The sequence below is a fragment of the Neodiprion lecontei genome, chromosome 4 (assembly GCF_021901455.1).
Source record: "Neodiprion lecontei isolate iyNeoLeco1 chromosome 4, iyNeoLeco1.1, whole genome shotgun sequence".
NCBI classification, from domain to species: domain Eukaryota; kingdom Metazoa; phylum Arthropoda; class Insecta; order Hymenoptera; family Diprionidae; genus Neodiprion; species Neodiprion lecontei.
In genome coordinates, this window is record NC_060263.1 from 25,059,990 (window position 1) to 25,078,029 (window position 18,040).

General features: G+C 39.5%; 1 protein-coding gene across 8 annotated transcripts in view; it reads left to right on the top strand.

The window, feature by feature from the left end:
* The window catches only part of LOC107223862 (probable nuclear hormone receptor HR3), a 197,581-nt gene that overhangs the window by 96,917 nt on the left and 82,624 nt on the right, over nt 1-18,040 (top strand). For 2 of the 8 annotated variants that reach the window (XM_046737817.1, XM_046737818.1), the window contains exons 1-2: nt 12,947-13,058; nt 14,117-14,528. The exons of the other annotated variants lie outside the window; for them this stretch is intronic. The gene's annotated coding sequence lies outside the window, so the exon portion shown is untranslated. Of the gene's footprint in view, nt 1-12,946; nt 13,059-14,116; nt 14,529-18,040 lie in introns of those variants that run through there. 8 annotated transcript variants of the gene reach the window in all.

The following is an 18,040-nucleotide window of genomic DNA, read 5'->3' on the forward strand; positions in this document are numbered from 1 at the left end:
TGCTGTGGACAATCAATTTTTCTATCTCTATTCCCGAATGTTTTAAAAAGAACCGACTATAAGATTGTAAAATTATTCTTCATTTTCTTTCGTTTAAGGTTTTTTTCGAGATTATAGCTACTTTTATGTAGCCAAATACTTGGATGCAGATTGTTGTGAGATTGCAAACCAAGTGATTCGATTACTCTGCAAATTTTACCGACGGATCACATGAATAAAGTCGATTAATATTGCAATCAGAAAGCAGAATCTTTTATGCAAATGCAGAAATAAAATTGAAATTCCAAGGTAATTTTTTTTGTGAATAGTGTTCAGACAAATTGTATAAAGACCTCTTTTTTAGACAAACGACGCGAAGTGCCATCCCTGAAATTTATTCCTCGATGTGTGATTTATAAAAGCGTCGGTTTGGTGTTGAAAGAAAAAAAAAAAATAATTCTTCTCAAACGTGATTTTATAATCAACGTAAATATGCAATCCACACATGCACCGCTGCAATGCGGCAACTTTCGAGGTTGCTTAATTATACGAAATGGGATATCCGAGAATCATACATGCGTACTTGTGTGTGATGTACAAGTGAAGGTTTCAAAGCCGGGAAAATTGCACGCAGATATGTATGCACCAGCTGCGCGTTCTGCACCATGATAAAAATATGTACCGAAGATTACATCTGCTTCGAAAGTTCTCCTCGATACACAGGGTGCATATGATCGGTGCGTAACATAGCTGGTAACGCATATACGGACCATAGCAGGCTTTTGCATATCAAGGCAACGTTTTTTACATTCGGGCAAAAATAAAAACCTATCCCTAATCTGAATCGGTCGTGTACCTACAGACAGGCGATACGTGCGCGTCGGAAACAGCGAGACGAGCCCATTATTCCAGGATTCACTTGCACACGGGGGAAAGGCTTGCATCCGCCAACTTTCGGGTCATTGACAGTCGAGTCCGGCATACCCGGGTAACGGTAAAAAGCACCGAAAACCATCGGAGGCACCGCCGAATAACGTTTATTTCAACTCGCTCGAGCCCTGTATTCTTGCCCCCCCCCCCACACACACAGCCGCCAAACCTGCAGGTATGCCGTTATAATCCTGCTTCGCCGGAATATACACACGCCGTGGAGTCCGAAACGTGCGCGTGTTCCCGCGGGAAGGTGCAGTGCATGCCGCATGCGAGTTCCCGCATTCGCTTTCCCTCCGACTGTCGGTCCGATTGGAATTTCAGCGCACGTATATAAATATTACGCCGATCTCCCCAGGGGATGCGGTTTTTTATTTTATCGACTAAAACATCCGGCGAGGAAGAATTCTTGGGATACGGCGTAATGGAGTTTAATCTGTGATTATTAAGCAAATGATGAGAGCTTTTTGACAAATTATCTGATTGCAGCCAGAGAACGGGCGACCGAAGCTACGTTTTGCTTACGTAGCGACGAAAACTTTAGCTGGGATTGCCTGTTTGCTCGCGTCGAACGATGAGAGAATTTAACTAAACAATACAAAGCGCCATAACCTCGTAGCGAGTGAAAATCAGCTGCAAGTATGTTTACTCTGTTTGCCTCAACTTACGCCTTCCTTTAATGCTCACTCAACGGCAGTCGCTTACTTGATGATCTTCCAAAATCTGAAATGATTTATCATCTTTTCACGGCCCTTCGTGAAAATACACACGAATAAAATTCACAGAAGATCTCACGAATCATTTTAGCTCACTGATTAGCAGTGGAATAAAATAAATCCCAAAAATTCAATCAGTGTTTCAGCGGACGAAGGATGCAGATTAAAATATGACTGAAAAAAACGTTTATTGACTCAATATTGACAAATGTTGACGTGTGATTTTATAAAACTTCTGCTAGAGGGTGGTCACTTCTGAAAACCGTGAAAGATGCAGACATATGTGTGTATATTCGTGGTGAAGAGTTACACGTATAATATAGGGAACAATATCGATTCGAAAGAAATTCGATAGCTGAAAATAACGAATTTACATTTATTCTGATGTTCCATATCTAAATCCATAAGAACACAGTTAATCGATACATTCGTGGATGTATTTATTTAAAATAATTCTTTCGGCCGTCACGTGTAAACGTCAGATTCCACCAACACGAATCCGCAGGAAGTCTAATATTAAGAAATAACATTCGCCTATACCGACTGCGAGTATCAAATTATAATTGACGTTTCGTTTATCGCTGTTCTCGTAGTATACATGAATAGAAAAATCTGGTTGATCGTCGATTTTGTGATGCAGGTCTGTTACTTACCGAAGTCGTCAGAATGTCAGACGCCTGCATGCATTTTAAAATTTATGGAATCACACTGTTTGTTCTCATGAATTCATCCACGCCCTTTTCCACGCAACTTCGATCAAAATTCAATGTTATCCTCAATTCGAGATCCGAAAATTCGCCTCGCCGCATACACGGATTATTTTTGGCACTTGGAGGAAACTGTACCGAAAAGGGCATAAATCGCATCGCTTATTCCGTCTAAACTAAGCTCGCGTTTACAGAAAAGTTGCGCAGGCTGGTTTCTCGACTTCTGCGAAACGAATACTTAAGACACTGCGTGCGAGGCGAGGGAACGGCCTTGCAACAAGCGTCTCGGACCGAGTGGCGTATCTTTTACAGATAGGATGCATGCACGCGTGTAGGCGAACGTGAAAGAGAGATTGGCAAAGCGTGATGAATGAATAATGCCTCCTCGGAAGCCTTAAATGAGCGAGCGAGTACAATGACACAAAATGGCGGTGTATGCGTCGGATACACCTATTCTAATTTTACTCAAAGCAAAAATAGTTCCTATCTCTGGTGACGAACAGTCCGCTGCCATGTCTGATTCTCTCATGCCTGCCCACCGAACCACCTGCTTGTCCCACTAAGCACACATAGCTACACGTGCCCGTCGCAAACTCCGAAACTTTCAACTCACCATCGGATCTTTGTTGCGCGTATGCAAGGCTGAATCAATTTTGTATCAACCGTTGAACAAACCGCCCACGTTTCCGCGCCCTGCGAACTAAAAGAAAATTCGCGGTTTGCGGTTGGCCAAAAATGGCGAGATAATCGTACGTTGGTGTTTATTAAATTATTATGTTCGCAAGCGACGAGGATATGTTCAAAAATGCAAAAATCGAAAATACTGCAATTATAAGGAAAAAGTTGGGAGGATTTTCAAACGTTTTTTCCTCATTTCTTAACGTCTACGTTCCTCCTCAAGTTTACTTCGACATCGGTGGGACGATTTCACGTTGCTTAAATTATTTCAACCGATCACTTTCTCGGCAGTTGACTATGACGAATCTTTTCGACGTACCTTTGACACGAAGAAACAATCTGCGACAGCGACGTGGATGCAACTGAAACTTGAAAATGTGACTCGAGCTTGTACGAAATGTATTTGCTTACGTATATTTGTGACGAATCACAGAGTCCGTGGCGATGGTCGATATTCACGCGATGGAACTCCGATCTGTGTTTCCGCGGACGCCGACACCGCCATATCGGTATTATACGGTTCGCAGTTACGCCGATTACCAACCGCAGTTAGAATAAGAGCTGAATGTAATTCATTGAAGTGAGATCAGGACGCAATCACCGTCACTTCAAGCTTCGAGCTGAGAGTGGAGAACTAGGCCACGCCTATTCCGTAATTATCATAGATTTATTTCTATCCAGCACGCAGAAAGCATTTTATTGTTCATCCGATTGAAAAATTGCACCAGTACGGTAGAGTGAATGAATTGTGACAGCTAGCGATATTTCGTTATAAATACACGGTTATGCATTTAGGATAATAAGCGTATCTCAACTGCTGTTGATTTTAAGCGCGAAGCCAGCTAATTCTTTCCAATACCGTGATTCCACGCCACGAACGATGAGACGCGTGAGTTGAATCGCTGTTCTCGAACGGTGGTCACAGGCATGCGCATGTGGAATTATTCGATACTAGCTGTACAGAATCCAGAGCTTGCATGTTTCACTGTCTATGACATACAATATGCGTTTCTACTCTAGGTGTAATAACACCGTTTCATAATCACCGGTAATAATCTAATTAGTAAAATACACTTCTTTAAGCACACAGAGCGTGAAATTGCGCTCACTTGTAATATCTGTGCTTACAAGTTATAACGTTACAGGAACTATCCAGCGGGTCCGGGCGTTAAATCGTAGAATATACGCAACTGTGATGACATATACTCGCATACGTGCCGAATAACTATGCACACGTGCATCTCGTAATTAGTTTCACGCTCAACGAAATTGTGTGTTCGAATTGTATTTTTTTTTTTTTATTTTGCCATTTTGTTTTTACGCTCGTTATAGCGAGCGCTACGGCGACTGCTTAAATTAAAAAAAATAAACTGTTACACTAATGGGCAAATCGCAATTAAAACAAAGCGTACTTACACGACTCATATTTTTGCGCAACATAGGCGTGATAAACAATTATAAAATTAAATGTCAACTTTGTTTCTGCATGTATGTCAATTGCAATTTTGAGTCCAGCATTTATGTGACGCAATTTCGCACGAACACATCAAAATTTTTGCACAATTCGTATCCAAGTTTTGAAACTGGTACAACTAATAACGGATTTATTAATATATGTTTATCATAAAACCTTTCCCATAATTTTTCAGTATAAATTATCGTGTCTTATATATTCCAATTAAGGAGGTCGGTTCGTCAAAGATTTCTACTCTTTATTTATTTTAGCAGGAGATGATCGTACATTAATTATTTATCGAATTATTATATTCGTAGACGTAAAAGATCTCGTTAAATCACAAAAACAGACAATAACTTGATTGTAATCAAAAGCTTAAATATTCGTTTCAAATAGTTTCAAAATTTTTAGAAATCTAGTAGGTCAGTTCGATTTCAATTTACGTTGGCGCATTTTACTTGTGACAAATTTACCCTTTTTTCAGTAGTAATTTAAATGTAAACATTTGTTTCAAAGCCTTTATTTACAAATCATATATTTCTTAATTTTATATTCTTAAACCGATCTTCAAAGCTTACGAGTATAAAAATTTGACGAATAGTCAATGTTACGCTATCTCGTAATAAAATTAACAAAAAGTATCGATCTTCGGCGAACCAACCCCCCTAATTTATTTTCACGCTAAATATGAAAATCCTAGAGAGCTTAGACCCTCCGACTTTCTATGGCTGCGTCTTAGTGCTCATAGTGCGAGCAAGAAGTAAACATTTGATCTCCTAAATCCGAACAGTTATTTTCGTGTAACTAAATGCTTTCCGCGAGGTGCTTTGAAACCCGCAAAACTTGTCACGCAATTTCCTTTCAGTGAAAATACTCGGCTTTTGATTAACCGTCAACAACAATAGAACGAACTGTGACGCAAAAAATCTCTACAACAACAACAAAGCTCGATCATTTTGTTTTTTTGTTAACCCTGATTGAATTTGCAGCAGACGTAACACACGGCTCGTGCACTTTGGCATATCTTATCAAATCTTTATTTATTTTTGTATACGCAGAGCTTGCGGTGGTGTAGTTTTTATTTGTTGTTTTTCTTTTGTTTTTTACCAAAGTCTCGAAGCGATACCGCACGCTCCAAGTTATTTTCTAGAAAGGAAGCTGACATTCTGTTATTATTATAGCCATCCCGGCAAGTTGCGTGGATAGATGTTTCATAATATTATAAATATATGCACATATGTATATACACACACACACATATATATGTATAGACGATTAGATCGCTCCGCTTTATTGCAAGCACGCACGCATACGTACTGCTACACACTTTTAAACGCTCGAACATACAGCGTATATAACACGACAGGCGAGTGTTAGCTGCTGCACAGATTCCGACAGGGTCAATGCAATTTATCTCATATCAATACGGAATAGGTACAACTATGTCGATAAATAAATATATGCCAGTACAACGATATCGCCGCAATAGCCGTATGACGTCAGACACGATAAATATATACGCTCTACAAGGTGGTCAGGAAACAGGTCTCATGATTTAATCACTTTCGAAAAAAATCTCATCTAAAATCGCACGAAAAATCGCAATTATCGCCGGTACCAAATCTGATGCTTGCGCCGAAAGCTTGAACCGACTGTATTCTACTGGTATCAGAGATTGTTGAAGAATCCTACACGAGTTTATAAATCAGTCAAATTTTCGAAACTAGTTTAAAAATATCTGTAAATATTACAATTTATTTAAATATTGGCAAAAGGAATTAAAAACTATATATAGAGAAAGTTGCAGTTAGAGTATTTATTTCGTCTTTGAACGACATCCAAGCCCGGAAATATAATTTTGACAAACTCTTACGTGATACATTTCTGGTCACTCGGAAATTCCACGGTAATCGTTCAAAACCGTAGTGAATAATGAACCCGTCTGAAATTGCGAAATGCTTGTTAACCAAATTTTCCGCAACTGTGAACGCCCCGCTTCGATGTCTGGAATAAAGTCTCGATTCCGCGAATACGATACGTTCGTATAAAACGTGGCGCAGTTGAGTGAAAAGAAGTTTATGAAGAAGATCGTTTTTTCACGGTGACGAGACCTGACGCGAGATACCGTTGAATCCGGCCCGATTTTTTCCGCACCTTCGGTATCCAAAGAGCAAAAAAGCAGAGCTGGGATCGAAGGCTTTGGTACTACGGTACCGAAGGAAAAAAGCAGAAAAAAGTGTCCCGCTCGTCTCGGTTTCAGCCCGGACACCAATATCCGAATTGCAAGGAGACACCCTGTGCGTCATACTGTAGACACGTGATGTTGTGTAGAAAGTAGAGGCGTAGTAAGTCCCTCGTGCATGTGTGTACACGGCATAACGCTAGAAGTTGCACAACGTGCTGCTGACGAGTTTGAAAGTTGCTTTTTTTGGCGGTAACAGAACTGACGCGTTTTTATACAGGTGTATCGCTCAGAGGTAACCACGGACGAACAGAGATATATGCTCAGGGAACAGCTCAGCTGACCGATCGTACATCGCTGTATGCCAGCGGAACAGAGTCGAATGTCGGATGATTTAGTTGGGGGTCCTGATCTGGTCGGACAAAGAGTATATATGCAAGAGAGGAAGATGGTAGTGTGAGAGTGAGATAATAATGGAGGAATGGAAAACAAGATGTATATGATTCGGAATCGTATTATTCGCTTGCAACCGCGGAAAAGTTCGTGAAAGATCCTCTTATCCGGTTGGAAAAACTGTTGTTCTCTACGGGGAGGAAACTTTTGTAACCCCTCTTTGGAAGAGGAATAAGAAGAAGAAGAAAAAGAAAGAATTAAGACATCGTTGATCCATAGAAACAAATCGCAAAGCAGACTGCAGCTTCTATGAAATTTGAGAGAAAAAAAATTCAGTTCTTTAACAACTTAATTCTTCTCAGGGAGTTAGTTTCATACGCAATTTTTCTCGCGCGATGCGCGTACGAAACTAATTTTTAATAAAATTTTCCAAACCTGGACCAATTTTTTTGTAAAAATTGTGACTATAATCTAGGACGTGAAGAAATTAATCACTTCTGCTATTGTTGAGGAACTTCTACTAAATTGGATGTAATATATTTCATTAAAGTTTACATTTTCATACCGTTCCAGAATTTGCCGTGGTCAAGATTACTTGGGCTCGAATAAACAACACTCGAGAAGTTGAGCGTTCAAGTTGAAAATGTAGAAAATGAAAATTTGCAATCAGCTGCTACTTAATGCTCATCAATTGGAACACCCTCAATTCTTGAACAGTTTCTAACTTGTTTTAAATTCTTGATAATAGTAGCAAAGATCGCCCGTTCACCCAATCAGATTTCCCCACTGAAATATTCCGCAAGTAGCAGCTGAAGTCAACCTTTGCAACCCTTGACCAATGCCGCATCCAGTTGATCCATCGATTTTGGGTGAACGATAAATTGCTCGTCACATAACTGAAGCCAACAGCTCAGTTCTGTAATTGAAATGGTAATAATTTTCGGATGCACCGATTCACCGAACTTTTCACACATCGATTCTCGTATCTTGAGATTCATCTCGTTACGCGTTACTTCGTTATCTAAAGTTATCGTAGGTCAAGAAAAGCGTTGGTGTGAGTTAGACAGAAGTGGGTACCTCATATCAACCCGATCGAACATCTAGCGCAACTACGCGAAAGCTCCGAAGCTCCGCTTCCTGTGCTGCTGCCAGACCAAATCGTGACGTCGGCAGACGTTCGACCAATGGGAAGAAGTCTTCGAACAACGTCACGCAATTTCACAAATTCCTCGTAGATATCCTCGACTCTCATCGATTGTAGGTACAACTCGATGGCGATAGTTCCGTTTCCGATGCACTTACGCTAATGCCAAGATTATTTTCAACCACTTTTGACTCATTGCTTCCCCGCTTAAGCTGTCACGATAGTAACGATGTCACGACTGGCGGTGAATCTTCTGCATACGGAATAGCTGAGGCTACAACGATTGCTTGCAGGGAACGATTGCGCGTAGAACTTGGTTCTTGGGTCCGTATCTACCGTGCTTCCTTTATCTCTTTCACCTTTTCACTCCACCTTGCTTCACCGAAACGACGAAAATTTTCTGCCCCTCGTTCGACTGGTTTTGGTCAGTCAAACAAATTTCATTTCGCTTCACTGCGGGTGAACTTGGGGTGCATCTCAAAAGTGGTGAAAAATCGCAGCTCTTCGAGTTCGACAAGCGTAACGTTTCTTATCTCCGGAAAATATTTTCAGCTACATAATTCACCATTTAATTAAACTCGAGAACACTCATGGCTAACAGTAAATTCTCTGTCAGCAGGAATAAATATTAATCACCTGTATCCGGGGCTTTTCTGGGCCTATATTTCAATTACTGCGTTAAGTACAACCATAACTGGTCTGCGTGTATATATGTTATATGTATATTATGTTTAAAAGAATACAGGGTACAGGTATGAATGTCCAGTGCATGGTAATAAGTGTACTGTACACGTACCCACGTAGAATATCTATTTCTATTATTTTAAATCGCCACGTAGCGGTAAAGATATGCGTAACAGGTAGTGGTAATATAATAGCAAATGGTCTAATCGCACGATATAATTACCTCGGCACACCGGAGAATATATAACGTATAGGGTATGCATATACGTATAATGTGTATACACGTTACACCTGTGAGGCAGTTTATTACGAGCTGCCCACCGCGAACTCGGAAGTGAATAAAGTTTTCGACTGGCAATAAGATAAGCAGCAGCAGCAACATCAGTTTCCTCGTTAAAACAAGTCGGTGCAAATTTCATAAATGAATAATTCCACCGCGATGCGATGCACCCGTATCTCGCATATCTACCCGGCACATAGTCCGATGTACGTTTCCTCTCAACCGTGGATGCAAAAATCTTACGTTTCAATATTTCGCAATTTCGTCTTTGCGTGAAAAGTCTTTTCACATGTTGTGTACAAAGTGCGAAAATCACGAATAATTGGCTCGTAGTTTTTTTGTTTTCTTCAACTCAACCAAGATTGAAAACAATTCGTGAGAATTGAAAATTATGTGATTCTCAACAATGTCTTCTTCAATGAATAAGAAAAGAGCGATCTACCATCTAATGCCTTTGGTGACGATCACGGAAACACGTAACAAGTCTCGACGAGCCTTAATGTTCGTTAACGTGACCGTTGTCGTTGTTTTTTTTTTTTTTTTTTTCATCCTCATAAACTCGCAGTACTTTTTTCACACGGCCATAATTGAAGCCCGACGAAAATATCGAACTGCCGCAAGTGTTCTGCAGTTTTGAAAAGCGCAACTTGTCCCATCGAACGGTATATTTTCACGCATCAGGTAACTCTAATCCACCCACCCGCTCCGGGTATTATACATATACCCATTATATATATATATATATATATATATATATATAATAATATCTGGGTGTATGATATTATACGTAGTAGGATACTGACAATGCACAGGAAACTTATACGAGACGTAATTCGAAGTGTTTTTTTTTTTCTACCTATGCCTAACCATCTCCTTTCTCCGGGTAAAAACTTTTCTCCGCATTTCACGTTGCAGGTTACATACCTATAAGGCAGAGAGTGAAAAAAAAAAAACGGTATTTGGAGCTCTTTTTTCTAAAAGTAAAAAAATAAAAATAAAAATAGAAATAAAATAAAACCTCCCACATCCTCGGTATAGATTTTTGTGCTCGGCATGAGAGTTGAAAGAGTCTAACGGTACGATATCAAGTGTCTTCATTCGCCGCTATAACCGTCGTCCATTTCACCATTATACGGGTTTCTATATTTCTATAACCGAAAGATCGCCAGGAAGATCGGCGGGTGGAGTCTCGCATTGTTCGACCTCTTTGGATCTGGCCGTACAATGGCGCCATATTGGAGATGCGGCCGTTCACGAAACGCGTGTATAATGGTATCAAAAATTCGACGCAACTATTATTACTCCGTCTTTCACCCACGACTCGAGTGTAGTCTTACCTCATGTTCTATCAGGTACAATGAATCAGTTTCTTGCTATAATTATCTTCCTTCATTTCCCTCTTCACTTTGCTTCTCAGTTCCTGTTTCTCTCGATCTTACGTAACCACTTGTTGTCGTTAAGTCATCATCCTTGAAGGACCGTAGTGCAATACTGCAAATGATCGGCACTCGAATGTAGCGTCTTAAGTTTTTCTGCATGCAACTAACGCTCGTGTATCTTTTGCCTTATGTTTTTCGTCAAACTCCGATACTCAGTTATTTAAAAATACAAATCATAATTCTACATTTGAGTGATCAGAGACAGGATACTTTTGAGAAAACCTCGAAAAAAAATGTGCAAAACAAGTGGTTTATTCGTTTGTAAATTTTTTTTTTTCTCCAATCACATTCTAATCATACGCGAACGAAACCTTCCAGGTTGGGAATAATTTGTGCAAATACAAAAACACGTTACTGATCGGACTGTAGATTGGTTGCAGGTTGAAAAATTCATTCTGTCACTGTATTTTATTCGCTTTTCTAGCGGTGCCAAAATTTTTTTTTAATCTATTTGTATTACCTATCTACGCATGGAACGACAATTATAGGTATGACAGTATTGTCGGGAAGAGTTTCTCACTCTTGAGGTGCACGCCTAATACTTCACCTTGCAATTAAGTTCCATTAGGTCAGGTAAGGTGATTATATTTATTTCTCTATTTATTTTATTTATGTATTTTTCTAGCAGAGAAACTGTAATAATTATAATTCAAATTTAATTTCACGTGCCAAAATGATCATCTTAAATGTGAAATAATATAGACGTGATTGCCAGAAGATTATTTTAAAACCAAGCTGAAGTATACTTTGCTTTCAAAGTTTAGAACTCTATTGTATACCCGATTGGAAATCTGCGATTTTTTTGTCTACTACGAAAAGCAGCAGCCTCTTTGGTTGAAGATAATCTATGACTTAAAGATACTTGATGTTTGAACGATTTTATTTGAAATCGATTCACCACCTGTTGAAATTAATAAAAGATTTCTTTCGAATATAAAAAAAAAACCGTCATCTTTGAAAGTAATAACATTTCTACCAGACTGAACTACGATACGTTGATAATAAGTTCTACTTTAAGTAGCTGAACAGTAGCGATATCGATATAATAAGATTGATAAAAATTTCGATTTGTCTTTGATCGACATGTTTTCTATTTTTCACTTTCCGACGTAAGAAAAAAGTGGAAAAAAGTTAGTCGCTCTCTAAAAGGTCGTGTGAGCGGTTTCAAATTTAAAACCGAATATTTCTATTCTGGGTATTTGAAAGTAAAAAGGATCGTTTTCGCCATCTAGGCTCAAGATTTCATGTACTAAACGGAGAGAAAAATGTGAGAAAAATTATCCTGCTGTTACTATAATCGTGATATAAAAGATACCTAATGCAGTTTTTACCGTGCTGCATGAGAAAAAAGGGGTCGTCAAATTTTTGTAACATGCATCAATAAAAACTGCATTAGGTGTCTTTTACATCACGATTAGTAAGAACGGGGTAATTTTTTTCAGATTTTTCTCTCCATGTAAGAACGGTAAGTTTCAAAAAAAATTTTTAATATACACAATATCGTATGATTTTTCTACTGCAGTTATACACTACAAGTGAAAAAATTTCTGATAAAAACGAAGAATATCACCGTCAATCATTTACTGATTTCAATTTATAAACTTTCGTCAAAAAAATATTCAAATCCGGTACCTCCAAAAATTCCTACTTGCAGAATAAACGGATATAACCCCCCCCCCCCCTCTCCCAAAAAAAACAACTCATTCCAACCACGTCCGCGGTATTACAAAGAATCGGCGACTCGCGTTTTTAGTCGATTCTGGTAACCACGCGCCAACAATTTCTAATCGACCTGTTACGATGCCATAATTTTCATCCGACGAACGGAAAGCATCGACGCTTAACCGAAACGCCTGACAAAGTACATACCTACGTACACGCAGACATACATACATAGGTACAGTTCCGCGTCGGCGGCCGCGACGATGTCGGGATAGATGCGCCGCAAAGGCGGATCATCCTCCGCGCGTCGGGACCAGCGGACCTACCCCAACGTCGTACGCGTTGCACCCCTGCCTCTCCCCGGTCCCCTCGTTCCTCGGCCACCCCCGTCCTCCCGCGGCACATACGCAGCCGCCCCCGCCCCCCCACCAAACCCCGCGGACCCCCCCCCCCATTATTTAGCCCACAGGATCATTTCTCTCTCTCTCGCGCCCTCTCCCTCCCTCTTCCTCCCTCTTCCTCCCTCCCTCCCACCCTCTCGCTCTCTCTTGCGCGCGCGCCACAACTTCCCGCGCTCTTTCACTTCGCGGCTCTCTCGCTCCCTTTCTCTCTCACTCTCTCTCGGTCTATAGTCGCCCGCGGAAAATACTGGTGGGGATGCGAAGTCTGCGCGCATCAGTCAACCAAGAGCCACCGCGGCGCGAACCACTGTCGACGATTCGTTCTTCGAAGGAACGAACGAACGAACTATAAACCCCGGTGTTGGTTCGTTGCGATTACACCTACACCTACACCTACACCGACACACGTACAACCATACGTATATAAATATACATATACATATATACATATGTTATATAATACACACATATGTATATATGTGTGTGTGTGTAAACACACTGGCACAAGCACACGAGTTACGTACGTAAAACAAGGGGTTGAAGAATTTTATTTTTCCCCTACCGCAAAGAGAAATTTACTATAATACGTCGCTAATGAAGTAACAAATTGATAAATTAAATTTTTTTTTTTTTTATTTATTCTTCTCTTCTCTCTCACTCTCTTTCACCCTTTCTTCCTGTGTCTTTTTTAGAATTTTCTAAAATAGAAACAAATTTTCTATCAGTTTCGTTTTTCAATTCCACCTTTTTTTTTCCATATTTTTAGTTTTTCCTTATTCTCAAATCGTGACTTGACGAATCTCAGTACACAGTGCAGGGAACGATGTTGTTTCATTGATTAGCGACGATTCAAGGTGACATGTGACGGTTGAAAAGAAAACAATTGATCGTTCGATAAATTCTGAAAACATACCTCTGCCGTGTTTTCTTCCCTCCCTACCTCCCCCCTCTACTTGCTCTACGCCGAGGTACACATACAACCGAAATGTATTTGAAAACAAGTGAACCACTATCGTGAGAATCGATGCACGTATATAATACATGACGTAGAGAACTGCGACTCCCCTGCAGTGTTAAAGAGTGTTCGCAGCGGTATATTTAATAATATTGTATAATAGTAAAAATATACTCAAAGTATCTAACTACAGTGTTTGACAAATTTTTGTCAGTTTCTCTTCGGTTTCTCAATTGAAAGTAACAGTTTTTTCTTTTTTTTTTTTTTACTACTTCTGTTTATTGGTTCATTTGTTCCGTATGCAATTGTACAATATGCAGTACAAACTGCAGCTTGTTGTCATTCATAAGTATACATAACGTTGAATTGTGTGTGTAACCTCGGGCCTGTGTGTGCGTGTGTGTGTGTATAGTCACATACATTGTGTGACCAATCACAATTGGATCTGATGAATGAGTTTTGAAACGCACAACACACTTTACTCAAGTACGATTTTCATTTATTCTGCAGGATACAGAAATTTTTAATTCTTTGACAAAACGTTGAAAAAAACTGTTGGAATTGGAAAAATTGTGAACAAAGTTATTACACGTTAAAAAGAAAAACACAAGATTTAACGCAAAATCAAAACTTGGTGATGACGATTCAAGAGCTGTGATTTAAAAAAAGTGTTGTGATTTTTACCTAGTTGTGCAACTCAGTTATTGTGGCTAATTGTATACAATAATGTAATTACATGTAAAGTTGGAGCCGATGTTGAACATTCGGTGAAAAAAATTTCTATCCAGCTGCATAAAAGCAAAAACGAAATTTAAACAAAATTTAAAGAACGGCGCAACGACAACTCGATGAGGACTGAAACGTAAATTGTTAACTGTGACGTGAATTCAGTGAAAGTCTTTGGATTAACAGTGTGCGATAGGTTGGCGATGATTCTTTAGTATTTATTCATTTTTCTTCCCAACACACATACTTACATCTAGCGTAATATCGTCCTATCTCCTCTCCGTCCGCGTTACACGATTTATATCAAGTAATTCACCGCACTAACCTCACGTTGATACAAGCTCACATGTACGGAGTGCATAGAACGATTATGTAGGCAGTCCGCATGACTAAAATGACAGAATCAATTGACATCGACAAATGAGGAAAACACATATTCGGCAGAAATTTTATCCGTTACAACAACGAAAGAAATCAGTGACACTTAGGGAGGGTTAGAGTTTTGAAAAAAAATTAGTTTCCCCGTACTGATTCACAGTCAGAAATTGCAGACGATTAGTGTGAGATTGAAGTTAGTTGAGCTAGCGTAACGATGCAGGTTTGTGGGAAAAATTAATCTTCGCAAGTTATAGGATTGTCTGAAATTCAGTAAACCGTAAAGCAGGACATCATCGCCGTATTTTGAAAACGCAACTTCTTCAATATCATACCAAAGTTGCAAAGTAACGATCTTTTTTCTTATAATTTTCCGTCACGTTCAAGTTACCAACTTCAACTTTGTCGACTGGTTGCTGTGTAAAAACAAAGTAATTTCAATTTTTTCAAAGTTTTAGTTTTACCTTCTTACGACCTTGGCGGTCATTGTCTACGATACGACACGATTAACGGAATCATTCTACGAGTAGGGCAACACCCATCTGAGACCCAGCTTCCGATCCTGACCCTCTTAATCGAGTAGCGCCTATTCGCTTCGAATTATTATTACGGATGTACGGTGTATCGGGTGCGTGCACAGTCATAAAGTGGGAAACAGGGTTGAAAGATACGATCCCGAAGTAAAGGTTTGAAAATCCACTCAAAAAGAGATGATAATAATCGAGTCAAATTTGACGAGAACGGTATCCTCTAAACACTGAGCAGGAATTTAAGAACAAGGAATGATTAAGATAGCGGAAAAGCTCAATTGGCAACCACCTCGGAGAGTTCCATTGCCCTTGATCGATTGACCGATATATCAGTGAATCGCAGGTTCTCTTAGCTTCGTTATAACGAAGACCAAAGAGTCTTTTGTAGTTTCATTGATTTTCAAACGGAAAGCACGCAGTTTTTGAATTTTTTCAAACGATTGCACTGACTTCATGCGATTCTATTTCGAATTCAAGGGATTTGGTTCTTGACTCCGTTTTTCAACGATAAGAGGCCCGTACTTTTCAAATCAAATTGAAACCCGACTAACTAGACGAGGTTGAAGTTGGAATCGTTGACGTAAATGAAGATTCGGCAAGAATCACTGTAAATACGTTTTGCTTTATTACGGTTTAATGATTTTCGGACAATCCGCAATCCCAAGGTTGAAAAATGACTATTTTTCGAAAACGTGCATCGTGACGACAATTTCAACCTCATCTTACTACAGGGACTTTTCCGACTCTACCGTGCTCCCGACGAACCCCAAAACTTGAGTTATTTCGCTGTTCTCACAATCTCGCGATGCCGCAATACGTTGTCACAATAACGAGACTCCGACCAGACCGTGGAAACTGCGACATGATTTCTCTGGTACTCGGAGGCAGAAGATTCCCTTCTCGGCGAACGGATAATAGGTGAGGTTGAACAGACGCGACGGCTTGCCATTTCATTGCGAAATAATTTATGTTAAGACAGACACTGTGCGGGATTATTTCGCTATGACGAAGTCAATGTCGGGTATATCATAACGAGGAATTTCCCTAACCACGTGCCACCGAAACACGGTTCCATCCCGACACATGTGAACCGTTATACGTTTAAAACTCACCAATTACGTGGAAACTTTAACCAATACCGAAGTGCACTGATAGACTGAAAGAAAAATGTATGGTGAAAATTTTCGTAAACCTTCTTTTAAGGTCACGCAATAAGTCGTTAAAAATGTCTGGGGTACATTAAACGACGAATCAAGGTTCAGGACCTACAAAACTATGCGTGGACAACGTTTTTCTCTCGGTATAAAAAATGGATTTTCATCTGGTTGAATGAGTAGAATACAGTTTCGACTCGGTGTCTGCAGCAGAATTATTTCCGAACCCTGTACAAGAGAAAATTCTTTAAGTGGAAAGTGTTAGACGTGTCTAAAAGTAGATAACACGTGGTCAGCGACTCGTTGGTTTCTTTTCTTTTTTTTGCAAAATTTTACCGTAGACTTTTCAGCTGTACAATCATTGCTCTAAAATCGTGAATATCATGGGAAACAGATTACTGTGCGCAAACTGTATGACAACAAATTGAAACCCTGACGGGCCCCGAGTTTCAAGGAAAAAGAGACTTTGCGTTGAGGTCGTGCCGCGTTATGAATTCGTCTAGAAAAAAACTGTGGGCGAAGGTTGAACACAGGTATTAATCGTTCGCGTTGTTGCAGACATTATTGTTAAAGACATTATTGTACAGATGTATCGACGACGGAAAATTAAGGTCTTAACTTATTACGGTGGTGATCAGTTATGCATGAAAAATACAAGTCTAATTGACTCGAACTCCCAATGATGTCCGTTATACCATTGAATCAATGTCTTCAAGGAAATTTTTGAAATTTATTACAAGGCTTGTGCTTACTGACTAATCTTATTTTTGAATAACTGGTTCAAAGTTTTGACAATAATCAAAAAGAACGTGTTACGCACTCGTGTCGGAATCGCGGGAAACGGATCAGATTCAGAGTCATAATAATCTTCTGAATAAAATGAGTCGTCGTAAAGTAAAATCAAACGAATCTACTAGATGTATAAACGATTTGAATCGATGCTATTGTTTATAATCTCAACATTTTCTTATTCCCTAATTTTGAAAGATATCATCGCAGCTTACGAATTATACATATAACGGTTTGATAAATACTGAACACACGGTTATCTCGTAATACTAACAACTAGAGAAATGAAGTATTCGCAACTACTGTATTTTAATTTCATACGAATCTGATGTAAATTTAATTCGTTAAACTTAAATTTTTACTCGAGCCGGTGTAATTTTTAATTCGCACAAATTCACGTGTCGTCGAGATAGTTTCGCTGCATTTGTCTGAAATAAAAACATTATTCAATCAGGGTAAAGGTGCAGTTTCTGGCCAATCAATGCGCCATCCTTGGCCACTCATGTAAAGCGTTTCAATTGTTTCTAGTAATAGAAATCTATTCAGTTATTCGTCAAATGGCAAGAATACTTCCTGCAGTGAATATCAGTGCAGCTTTTGACTACTCGATTGTATGAAAATAAAATTTCATAGCACTCAAAGCCGGCCAAAGATTTACGTAGCATTTGTGGCCAGACATTTTTTATCACGCGCAACGAATTTGGCCAAAAATGGTACGTACATCTACCCTAGAATCAGATTTACGAGCTTCACACGCGACACCATTTTCCAAACAAACGTCAATTTTCGGCCCAGCAGCATCGTCAAGATGTGCATGCTGGTCAAATCTCAAATCTAGGGTTTTCCTAATCGCAATTTAC